Raw genomic sequence first — 13,550 nt, forward strand, 5'->3', positions numbered from 1 at the left:
ACATTACATTAAGGAAGAAACGGTTGAGAAAATAAGTTCACCTCAATTGATACTAAGTGTCTTTACATTTTAGGGAAAACGTTACATGGTAGAAAGGCTTCGGACCTGCCCCGAGAGTTAAAATGCTGAGCTAGCAAGAAAATAAGTTATTAAACGGCCATTACTTGGTGGCTGAACTGCTGCCCGAAGAAAGAGGCGCTTCCCGCCCCCTGCTACGTACTTTACACACTGATAGATGTTACTGAAGTGGCGCGGAGACCCGAAAATCAGCAGTTTATATACCCTCGTGGAAAGTTCGAGGCATTTCAGGAATGAGAACACCCTCCCACAATAATTTTATTGGCTAACCACGAAAACCCCTACACAAGATGAAGAAGAAACACATTATTGGTGGGAAATTAATTAGAGAAATTCCCTATTGGTTAAATTCAAAACTGGCGGAAAGAAAGGGTTAATATTGCCAACTTAAACAATAACTGAAAGAAATTTAACAAAGAACAAACTTATGAACACAAAATTTCTCCAAAAACATAGTTCTTTCACTTCGCACTAGGGTGCACAATTGTAGTTCTTCAGTAGTGCCATCAGGAAGAGAATGTCCACACTTCTTACTACAGGCAAAACAAAAATACATCGAAAACGACCCAGTTCAGAAACTTCAAAAATTTACAAGTAGGGACATCTTCTGAGAAACTTGAGAATTAACCCAGTAGATAAAGTTCAGACTTCCTCCAGTAGAGGAGTTTCAACTGGCGCAAAGTTTGAATTAGCGGCGTGGAGGTGTACCACCCGGTACAACTGTCATTTATGAATTGTGAGTTGTGAATATACACAAACTTTCCTATAATTTCCCTTCTTACCGAGCTCGATAGCTGCAGTCGCTTAAGTGCGGCCAGTATCCAGTATTCGGGAGATAGTAGGTTCGAACCCCACTGTCGGCAACCCTGAAAATGTTCCGTGGTTTCCCATTTTCACGCCAGGCAAATGCTGGGGCTGTACCTTAATTAAGGCCACGGCCGCTTCCTTCCCACTCCTAGCCCTTTCCTGTCCCATCGTCGCCATAAGACCTATCTGTGTCGGTGCAACGTAAAGCAACTAGCAAAAAAAAAAAAATCTCTTCATATATATATATATATATATATATATATATATATTGAACCCGAGTGACTTAGGCCCATAATCAATCATGATTTGATCGGTAAAATAATATGGTACATTTATTGAAATACAGAGGAGTGTATTTGAAAATATTTCGTTTAGGTAATGTCGAAATCAGAGCGAAGGAAGGACGACAGACTGGAGCCTGACGGATTAGCTCAACCCGACAACTTTTAGCTACTTCACAGCAGGGAATATCATTAGTTGGCGTACAAGGAAATACAGAGTCCACAAATAAGTCTTGGTCAGAAAGAGGAAGGGGGAGAGTCATACAAAGAAAACCCACCACATGAGTAAGACCTTGGGATATTTTTGGTAGGACGGAAATTCCATGACCTCATGGAAAATTACAGCGGCTGAGTGTACGTTCGCTAGCCTAAGTTCGAGCAGGTGGAGATTTAAATCACGTGACCGCTTGCCGGCCAATAGTAAAAATTTGATGGGAGACTCAGTGATACCATCTTAAGGAATGATGGATGAGATATTTTCGTAACTACGAAAGTATTCAGTAATAAATTAATATGAGTACGCGGATGGATGTAATGAATTTATTAGATGTCACGCATGGAAAAATAATCAATACTTATTGGCAAATTAAATAAATTGAAGGCTGGATTTCTTGGAAACCGGACAGCTTGAATCTCATTGGCTGAAAGGAGACCACGTTGTCAGGGACGCTTACGAAGGCGCGAAATGTGAGGAGCGAAATCCATCCATATCTCCTAAATCTGTGATCACCTGGAGTTCATATTTTATCCAGCAGATATGCTAGCGGAGTGGATTAATTTGATGTAAATTTTAACTTCCAATTCGGAGTGCAAGTACCGATATTAAAAATCCACCCCCTCCCTAAGGGGCATGACGTCAACAAATCCGCGGGAAAAAGGCTTCATCCATATATACGGAGCTGAATTGACGGTCGCCAGCCACTTGTCTTGAATCGTTGGAGCTGAATTGACGGTCGCCAGCACACGTGTATTGAATATCGGGAGCTGAACTGTTGGTCGCCGGTAACTTAGAATTCTACGGACGTACAGTCATTTAATGGCGCGAGCATCCGCCAGTGTTTGTAAAGTGTGATCGCGCTCAAGCAACATGTTAAATCTGGAAATAGTTAACGTAGGATAGTGTTTGTTATTTATGAATAATCAGTGACGTAAAGTAATTACCCTGCAAGAGAGTAGTATAAAATATATCACCATAAGTACGTACATAATAGACTGTGTGACGAACAGTACTTTAAGGAAGTAGTAGCCTGTACTTAGCTATACCGAACCGATGTAATGAAAACGTCAAGAATGCCGTATAAATCGGGCGTATCGCGACGGGCGTAATAGTTGACACCTCGTCGTACGTGTCCAGGTCCATTGTGCGGTAGGTGGACGAAGATTAAATAGTGTAAATATATTAAATTCTTGGGTCTAGGATAGAAATTTGTTGTATCCAAATTAAAGTATACAGTGTTAACGTAGTAAATGGTAAAGGTTTGTGGTAGTCAAGATATGAGTGTAAAATAATAATGTGCCAGGAAATCTTTTGTGAAACTACGCCATCAAGGATGGAGGAGTAAAACGCAGAGAGGGGCTGGATGAAGCCTCTCGTCTGCAAAGCTGCAATGGAATACCGATAACTAAGATGAGTACTAAACTGTAAAATATATTTGGGAAATGTTATCGTGATGGGAAAAATGGGAATAATTTGATTATACTTGGTTACCTTCTGTAACAAGATGGGTCGCTTAACGACCCCATCCTAAATTTGTAGCACGGACAGTAGTAAATCATAATAATGTAAATAATCGGGTCTTTTATGTATTCAGTTTGTTGGAGATGTAAATTTGTATATATAGTGTAGTACGTTAAGTCATGCATGCATTCATTAATTTCTTTGTAGTCGATAATTTTCTTTACATTTGATTTTGATTATGCTAGTTAAATAAGACCCGATATGTGCTTTTATGTTTTTGTCATTTTAACGAGCCATTTAATGACATGGAAGGAAAATCCAGCTTCGCCATACCAAGTGTGTTTTGTTGAAATTAATATGGTCATATTTTCAAAGTGAAGTTGTTAAATTTGTGAGATGCGATTAATATAATATTTCCAAGTAAATCATATCTGGAGTGTTTAGTGCCGGAATAAATCGACTTTGTACAAGGGGTTATGCGTTAAACATAATAAGAGTGGACTACCGAGTTACAGGCGAAAATATTATTTTTTTTAAATAATAATAATAATAAATAAATAATATAACTATTTTTTTTAAGAAGATATTTTCTTTTTTTAAATATGATTTGGAGATAATAATAATTTATGTGATCAAGTGTTGAGTTTATTGGGAATCATTTAATGACGGGAGGTCGTTTTAATTTGGAATTAAAGTGCGTGATAATTTAATTTGATCGATTAATAATATTAAAATGTAGATCGGTGTTAATAATCCGTACATGTTAATGAACGTGTGGTTTAAATTACGGTCCAATATTTTTTTACGTATAAATGTCGCGTTTTGAAGTTGCGATTCATTAGCCGGAACATGTAGTGCTAATATTACGAGACCATGATTGTCAAATTTTGGTAAATATAATTTCAAGATGTTACGATTACTTGTGGAGAATGAACTAAGGCATAGATCCAAATGAGATAGAAAATGTGAAAGAATTTGCAGTCAGATAATAAAAGGTCGTACGATGTCCGAAATGAATAAATAAGTCAGTTGATAATTCTGTGAGGAATAAATAAATGAATCGAGGAATATTGAGATAGAGAGGAAAATAAATTCCGTACGAGAGACACTTAGGATATTGATATAAGTGTAAAATGTACGGGCAGTGTCACAGAGAAATACTGAGTTACGCAGCGGGTAGAATTCGAACCCGTGACAGCATGTACGAAATAAATAGACTGCACAGTTATTCGTTGAGATACAAGGGATCTAAGGATAATGAGAGTTCAGATTCCACAGAAATGGTCGTATATTGTATTCATTGTAATAACGAGTGAGGACAATCATGATGTCGTGATAATAATAATAATAAATATTGCAGATAAAGGATTGGACCGCCTTAATTAATTGAGCGTTGATAACGATGTTAAACGGGAATCTAATTGAGAATATGCAACCGATAATAATAACAATGTAAGGACGATGTTAAATCACCGCGGTCGGATTAATAATAATTGTCATAATAATAACTGTAATGATGTCGTTGGTTGATCAGTGAATTAATTTGTAATTGCGACCGATATCTTAATATATAATTTGGCGGAAGTGACCGGTCCATTAATAATAATAACCTCTTAAGTGACGTGAATAACAATAATAATATCTTGAGTCACCTATTAATTAATAATAATAATAACCACGAGAGGGATATAATAATAATAACAGTAATAACCATTTGTGTTTGCATCCCGCATAATAATGATGATATTAATCAAACGTGACAGTGCCAGGAACCGTTGAATAATAATAATAATAATAATAATAATAATAATAATAATTTCGAGGATGATAATTTTGTGGATTAAATTATTTGGTGACAACGTCCCTCTATTCGTATGTTGAATAATGAGAGTGATAATATTAGAGTCTTTTGGTATCTTTTTATTGTACGGTTTCCGTATGGGACGATGTGACAGTCATACTTGCGTGTTTGTTTACTTCGCTCGCGATGCGAGGGGGGTCACTGGCACGGTATTTCCCACCGCTTCTCGTTATCTCATCTGTGTCAGTAGTCTACTGAGGCTAACTGGAAACAATTCAGATCACATGTAAAATAAATGTAAATGCTAATTCATTGGTATGGCATCAGCTGGATATCGTAAGATAGGAACTGTCCGTGGAATCCAGTTTTCGCACTTCACGAGAAACATTACCCAGTCCGAGTACCGGTCTCGGAAAAATGTATATAGCCGGAGTACATCATCTTAGTTAAATCGGGAAGCCGACCGTAACATGGGTTATGCTCGGGCTCCCGATAGAAGGAAGCTATATCCTTGAGTAACGGTTCGATTCAAATGGAATCGATCCGTAAATTATACCTCCAAAATGTCATTTTATTTCAGAAGCAACGCAGCAAGATATTGATACCACTTGCGGTATGGCAAGTGATTTATATATGTAACATGTGTGTAAATTCAAATATTGTTGCCACGTGTATCAAAGTTTTATACGTCAAATGGCGTAATAAACCGCTCCTTCTGGCAAATTATTTCAAAGGAAACCACTCTCATAATCTTTTTATTGTAGTTAGATGATGCCCTTTTTAAAGTAATAGTCACTTCCTAGTCCTATCATGGAGTCCTTAAATTCAAGTTACAATCGAGCCTTCCCCCTTTTAATTTTAAGTTGCTCCGTTCATCCCCGTGTTCTATTATGCCGTTATATTTATATTTGATGATTTAAATAATGAACCGACACCCCTGAGATAAATGCTAGTCTGGGACTCGGGAGGTGGACGGGTGCAATATATGCGTTCATATGCCTGCTACTTTTAAATCACAGGCTTTCTACCCTGGAGTTCGCGGATTCGAATCCCGTTCGAACCCGTTCGCTCTCTCGTTAATACGCGGAAGGCGCGTCGTGAGCCACCGTTCACGACAAATCGGCCGTGGCCTTAATTAAGGAACAGTCCCAGCATTTGCCTGGTGTGAAAATGGGAAACCACGGAAAACCATCTTCAGGACTGCCGACAGTGCTAGGGGCTTTACGTCGCACCGACACAGATAGGTCTTATGGCGACGATGGGATAGGAAAGGCCTAGGAGTTGGAAGGAATCGGCCGTGGTCTAAATTAAGGTACAGCCCAAGCATTTGCCTGGACTGAAAATGGGAAACCACGGAAAAACATCTTCAGGGCTGCCGATAGTGGGATTCGAACCTACTATCTCCCGGATGCAAGCTCACAGCCGCGCGCCTCTACGCGCACGGCCAACTCGCCCGGTCTGCCGACGGTGGGGCTCGAACCCACTATCTCCCGGATGCAAGCTCACAGCTGTCGCTCCTAACCGCATGGCTAACTCGCCCGGTAACAAATTATATGAACGCAAATAAAATGTATGTACAACAAACACGCATTAAGTAATTGATGTAACCCACATTAATTTTATGAACAACAAAAAAGCATTAATAAATACATTAATTTAACTCATATTAACAATTAATCTAATTATGTCCCTCCGTCTTATCTTAAATAAATCATGGAACCGAAATGCGGTGCGTGTGCTACGTTAGGTAACCATTATTGATATACTTATTTCCCCATTTTATCGCGATAACATTCCCACATAATTATTCAAATCATGGTACTCATCACTGAGTAGAATTCATGCGTTGGACAAATTAAGGGCAACAGGCCCTTTTCCGCCCTATACTACCATAGTGTCGGCCGTCAATAAATGGAGCTCATTTAATCCTGTGCACTTAAGCATTAAACGCATCATAACTGAATTTTCTACAAGGAGTTATACATCATTTTGATTCATAGATGCCTAAGACCATCTACCCCTTAACTAACACTTTCTTCGTTCCTGCCCGCACTAGGAACTATTGATACTAGCGGCGAAGTATCTTATCATGCGACCCGGCGCGATTGTCAAATACTGCATTTCCGGAAATGTTACTTGGGCCGTCTAGCGTTCGCTACGCTGACTCGGGTTCCTCCACATGTGACGAAGTCTCCCGCCTCATCTTAAATATTACAAGTGCATGTTAGGCACAACGCCTTCTTAAAACTGCTACTGGCAACTGCTGACAATCGACATTATTCTCACTGACTTCCTACGATATAAGAATCATCGTAAAGTTAAACTGAACTGAACACTGTTTATATCACTAATATTGACTGATCATATTTGAGTTTACTATAACCAGCTTTAGTTCGGCAAGGATAAATTTGTACGGAGCGGCAGCGGTTCACCTTCGACTCTGTCCACCTGTTGTGTCTCTAGTCGCGTAAGTCACTCGTATTTATACTCGTCGGCCCTCTTCTTCTGGTTCATCAGAGGTCAACCCAGAGAGAGCGCGTGGTTTTCTTAAATCGGTATTTTGGGCGAGTTGGCCGTGCGCGTAGAGGCGCGCGGCTGTGAGCTTGCATCCGGGAGATAGTAGGTTCGAATCCCACTATCGGCAGCCCTGAAAATGGTTTTCCGTGGTTTCCCATTTTCACACCAGGCAAATGCTGGGGCTGTACCTTAATTAAGGCCACGGCCGCTTCCTTCCAACTCCTAGGCCTTTCCTATCCCATCGTCGCCATAAGACCTATCTGTGTCGGTGCGACGTAAAGCCCCTAGCAAAAAAAAAAAAAAATCGGTATTTGGAAGCCGACATGAATGTTCTAAATTTTACCAAAGAACGGTCTGAAAATATACTCTCACACGCCGTAATTTTATCCAACTTCGATCATTATAAGATATCAATTTATTTCCGTCCTCCAAAATTGGCCCGTTTATTGGCATCGCAACTGGCGTGGTGTAGTTCTGACCAATAGTAGTCCAGCTGGAGTCAATTCCTAGAAATTGATTCCTTAATTTACCAAATTTATTGTCAATCATCATGGGGACGGTCTTATAAATTTCCCACATCTAAATGTCTGCAGTTTGAATACTTTATTTATTATTAAATAGAAAGAGAGCCGGATTTCGTATTTACTGATTCAAAGCTGGCACACCTAGGGAAGATAAGAATACTACCAGAATTTTGTCATTGGCCATAAACTAAAGCGGTTTTTTAAATGTCCCCGTCGCCAACCTGACAACTATATGCCCGTAGGCTATGGGAAGTTTGTTTAAACATTTCTGAGAACCTGCGTCGTAGTGCGGACTCGCCTTGTTCAAAAATAATAGTCTTTTCTTCCTGTTAACAATTAGCGTCTGTCTTAATGCTCTCCCCTTTCCATTATCGTAAATAAGGGAGCGGACACTTCGTATACTTTCTGTCAAGATAACCATCTTAACTAGCCAGGCTTTGTGCCACGGACATTCCCCACTGCTACTGGCTTCACGTCTGTCTGAATATTCTAGCAGGTGCGGTAATATTTCACCAGCAAGCAGCAGATTTCCCATATGTATTTTAGTATCCTATCAATTCATATCAGTTGTATCAAATTATGACGATATGGCCCTTTCCACACGGGTAAAATATGTCAACCGAATCCAGGATGTTTTAAATTTGAAACCTGATAGGGCTACCTTACCTTTGATTCTCAATTGCTAACCCTTTTAGCGACCTTAGTTTGATGATACAATGTCTTAATTTGATTCTGAAATGGTAGATAACGTTACGGGCGGTGGATCCCCGGAGTACCGTTCATATTCGTCATTCGGAAAGTGTCCTGTAACCTTCGCTGTCCTGAAAGCAGCTTATATCAAAGATGAAGAGGTCAAACGTATGATTATTCTAGGCCTTTAAACGTATTCCATCCGGGATATTTTATCCCTAACCAAGGTGCTACTGTTAAAGTCTCTTGTTTTTGGTATAAGTGTCCGAGTGCCAAGAAAATTCAATTCCTATTTCGCCGTACTAGTCACCTCGGTGGTGAATGTCATAAGTAGAGACGGGAATTTGCCTATTTGCCTATTTTATTCCTGTGTTCAGAAATGTAGCCTTTTGAGATATAAATCCGTTTGAGGGTCTTTTTAGCTATATTTCGTTGGTTTTATTGTGCCTATAAATGCCTATTTCAGGGGTTTGTGCCTATTTGGAGTATAAATGCCTATTTGATGCCTGTTTGATGACTTTTGACTGTATTTTTAAAAAGCCGATTTTCTTCCAGTGCATAATATTGTAGCTAGTGTACTCGACAAAATTATCTTTTCTTTTTCCAATATCTGTTCACCCCACGAACAAAAAATGGGAATTCTCAGAAGTCATCAGAAATAGTTCCAGGGAAATTTCCATCATGAGAAACAAGGAACAATTTGACCTCGAAGCCTTCAAGCCCTCCAGCCTCTTAAAACATATGCAAGAACCAGTCAACGTCGAACTATATTGCACAAACCATTTGCCCTGTACCTCCCTTTCGATGCGAACTGTTGAACGCGTACGCTTTTAGTTCAGAACTGTGTTTGCGGCAATGCCCAAAGAAAAATCGTCGAAGTCCTACTGGCTGAAGCAGTGGATCACCGGTGATCGCAATTTCACTACGGATGGAAGGGAAGTCTGTCCAGCCTGCTGTAAGGAGGTAAGTTCGTTTGTTCCTTTTTTTTTTTTTTTTTTTTTTTTTTGTGATTGAGAACTCTGATCGCATTTCAGTGGAGCATATATAGACCTATTAATTTATGTGTTGTAGCAAGTTGTTTTGTTGGAATGCTGTATTAGTCGTAAACTTTCAATTATTCTTTTATAGTGCTAAAATATAAATAATCATTAAATTACTGAAAGAGGAGTTAGAACGCCGGTGGTCTCTTGTCACACGATGGATGAAAATTAAATCGGTACATTGAACTGTGATTCATTTCGTGTGAAAATAGAGATTTGCAAATTAAATGCAATTTTTAAAACTGCCTTTAAAAAACTGTGAACCGAGCTCGATAGCTGCAGTCGCGTAAGTGCGGCCAGTATCCAGTATTCGGGAGATAGTGAGTTCGAACCCCACTGTCGGCAGCCCTAAAGATGGTTTTCCGTGGTTTCCCATTTTCACACCAGGCATGGCCATGGCCGCTTTCTAACCACTCCTAACCCTTTCCTGTCCCATCATCGCCATGAGACCTATCTGTGTCGGTGCGCCGTAAAGAACTTCCAAAAAAAGTAATCGTGAATTCTATTGCACTTCTGCTAAGCCTTCGCGAAACACAGGTTGCAGATTCAATGTAGCCCGGTTAGGACGATGTTACAACGTGTTTTACAAGGTTGCCAAGGCTATCTTTACAAGACCAGGCCAGCGAAAAGACCGTTGGTCTGAATTGGTGAGGTCCCGTTAGTAACCGTTGTGCTTGGGGGGAGGGGGAGGGCGGGGGCAAAGAGAGTCTGAGGGGCGCAAGCTCCCAGGTTAACAAGCCTCTAGCATCCCCTCTAGAGTCTTACTAAATAAGGTTATGGGCGCATGTCACGACAGTTTCAAATTACTTTCAACGAGGGTGGCGGCCTTGTGGGTACACATGATGCAGGATCTATTGAAGGCGACAGAAAATAGTCTTCATGACAGCTGACCTGGCTGACCAAAGCTGGCGAATAGAAACAAGTAAAATGTTCACAAATCTGAGATTTATAGTGCCTCCGTTTTCATTCATCTTCTTTTTTCCGAATTTGGCTGCCTATGGACCGCATTGAACCTAAGGCTTTTTCTTCTTCTTCTTCTCCTCCTCCTCCTCCTCCTCCTCCCAGAACCTCTTAATCCTTTCACTTTTAACCTTCCTTTCTTTCTCAGATATGAGCAATTTGGGTCTACATTTTGGTGGTTTTTCCTGGAATGTTTTGACGCTGTACATTCAGCTTCTAAATTATTTTCTGTTGTGAATCATATCCATTGTAAGTCCACTTTCTATTGCATCTTTTTTTACCTTTTTTACCCAGTTTGTCGAAGCTTTTAGTCCAGTGATGTACTTGAATATTTTCTTAGTTGGCCGTTCCTCATCCATTCTTCCTAGATGCCAATAGAATTTTAGCCTTCGCTTTCGCATGGTGACAGCGATTTTTTCGGTGTATTTGTAGAGATCATCGTTTTTCTATTCCTCCACTCCCCATCAGCATTTTTCTGTGGTCCTACAATTTTCCTTAAGATTCTCATCTCCTTTATTTTTCGAGATCTTGAAGCTCAACTTTTTTATTCATTGTCAGGCTCTCCGAAGTGTAGAGACCCTCTGGCTTTACCACTGTGCTGGTTTCGATTTCATTCTTCTATATAAGTAAAAATACTGCTAAGGCCAGCTTGGTGGGTCCTTGGCAAGCATAAAGGACGGATATCTCCTCTACGCTACTCCGGTATCGTTTCACGTCTTTTTTAGTATATTTTTCACTCGGTGAACTCGACACGATACTGCCAAATTATAACCGAAAATTCTAAAGGACATATTTCCATGTAAATTACTAATTCCCTTGTTCCTATTTTAAAGTTTTGTACCTCTAGAAACATCATCTCGAATAGTCTTTTTTTAAGAAACAATTGCATGATATATATTAAGCATTATTGCCAATTAGCCCAACTGTAGAAATTTAAGATATAGGGGCAATGTAACTGCTGTCAATTTTATTATTTTTCAGATCAAATGTGAGAAAAATACCACATAGATCAACTTAGAAATACTGTGATGCATCTGATACGAGTACAGAAATATGTATAAACGCAGCCTTTCTACCAGTCCATTTTGGGCAGCGACCAACAACCATTTTCTTCAGACCTATGCACTGCATAAACCAGAGCATCTCCAAATTTCAACAAGCTGCCGGGAGCTATCACCAAGTTGGAGAAGAGTGGCATGCCCCTGGTAGTCATTTAGGATTGTGGAAGAAGTCAGGGGAAGTTTTGCCTGAACCTCTGGGAAGGCAGCCGCTGTCACCGAAATAAAACCAGATGAAGTGACTTCACTGAAGTTTTGTCCAATCACGTCTTGTGATATTGAGAAATCTTTCTCTCAGTACAAAAACATTATGCATGAGAGAACACGATTGTTACCGGAAAACATTGAAACGTTGCTTGTAAATTCCTTTTATAGTAATTGAGTGTGTTATTAAATTATAAGTAATTTTTTCATGCCTATTTTGTTGCCTATTTTACACGTTAGTGCCTATGTAAATGCCTATTTTGGATAATTTAAGAGCCTATATGCCTGCCTATTTTAACTGTTTTTAGTGCCTATAATTCTCGTCTCTAGCTATAAGTCATAAGATAGGTGAAGTCTGCGGACACATTTGGTAAGGGCACTCTCTTCCATCTATTACAGTATTGAGAAGTTCCCAACTTAACTACTTCTTCTAGGTTTACTCGTACGGGCGATATTGTGGTGTCAATCATCTATAATGGACTCGGTCATTTTAAACTAAGTATGGGATTAGTTTATTTGTGCCTTTCCGTTGGATTTTCTGATGCTTTTCATAGTTTGCTACAGTCAGGCATCGTGTATTTATGTCTTACCATATCCATTACTGCGCTGTTGATGTGTATGGGGCTTAAAGAAGGGTGTTGTCCTTTCGATATGTATATTCCTGGGCCCTGGGAGTCTCAGGTATGAGATATGAGTTATGTTGTTACCGATAATCATTTGTATCCTTTTCTTGTTCTATACCCGTATCTCTTGTTTATAGGTTAAGTTTGGCGTATACCTTTAGTTCATGTGAGTTGGGTTACTTAACTCAAGGTAAGTTCATTTGTGAATTCTGAATGGTTCCTAGCACTCTAATCTGCATGAGTCAGAGTGAGGTAATGTTCTATTCTATTGAACACCTGTTGCGGCTGACGTCTTGTTAGGTTGTTTGGTCATTACATTTCGTTGCTCTGTATTAATGTAGACTGAATGAACACTTCTCCTATTTCAGCTCGTTATTGTGGTGTCGACTAAAAACCCTGAACATTTCAAGCTCTATGTTTTCTTATTTCCGTTGTGGGTGTGATGATGATGCTTGCTGTTTAAAGGGGCCTAACATCGAGGTCATCGGCCCCTAATGGTACGAAATGAAATGACAACAAAAAGTACAAAAAAATCCACTGACCAAAATAAATAAAAATGTCATGAAAAATGAATGGATGAACATGAACCCCCCCAAAAAAACCAAACAAAAGTGGATCCGTCTCAAAAACGGTAATACATAATAGTATTACTGTGGTGTTGCTCACATGGGTACGACCACTTATAAAGCACAGTCCTGAACCGATTATGCTTGATGTCTAAAGGAGTCCAAAAACCAGGTCTAAGGCCCCTCAGTATGGTACATGTCGCGAGTAATGTAGAACCTTGATATTGCTCAAGCTGCGGTAATAATCAAAGGCAGCGTAAACTCACGGTGTTCCAAACATTAAGGTACTATTCACAAGTATTGTACGTCGTGAAGGTAACGCAGACCTATGGTGTTTCTCACACAATGGCGCCACTCATAGCCAACGCAAACCGATGAGGTTCCTCACCTAGGTGTACTAATCACGGGCGCCGGCATTCCCGTGGTGTTCCTCACATAGTGGGTACTAATCACTGGCAACGCAGACCCACGGTGCTGCTCATATAGTGGTACAACTCACACGCAACGCCCAGACCCGTGGTGTTGCTCACATAGTAGGTACTATCACTGGCAACGCAGACCCACGGTGTCGCTCATATAGTGGTACAACTCACACGCAACGCCCAGACCCGTGGTGTTGCTCACATGGGTACGACTCACGGGTAATGGAAACCCACACTGAACCCCGCTTGAGTGCTACGAATCACAAAACTATTCAGTATCTAACAGAGTGGTACTACTCGC

Source organism: Anabrus simplex, chromosome 12 (genome assembly GCF_040414725.1).
Source record: "Anabrus simplex isolate iqAnaSimp1 chromosome 12, ASM4041472v1, whole genome shotgun sequence".
Classification (NCBI taxonomy): Eukaryota; Metazoa; Arthropoda; class Insecta; order Orthoptera; family Tettigoniidae; genus Anabrus; species Anabrus simplex.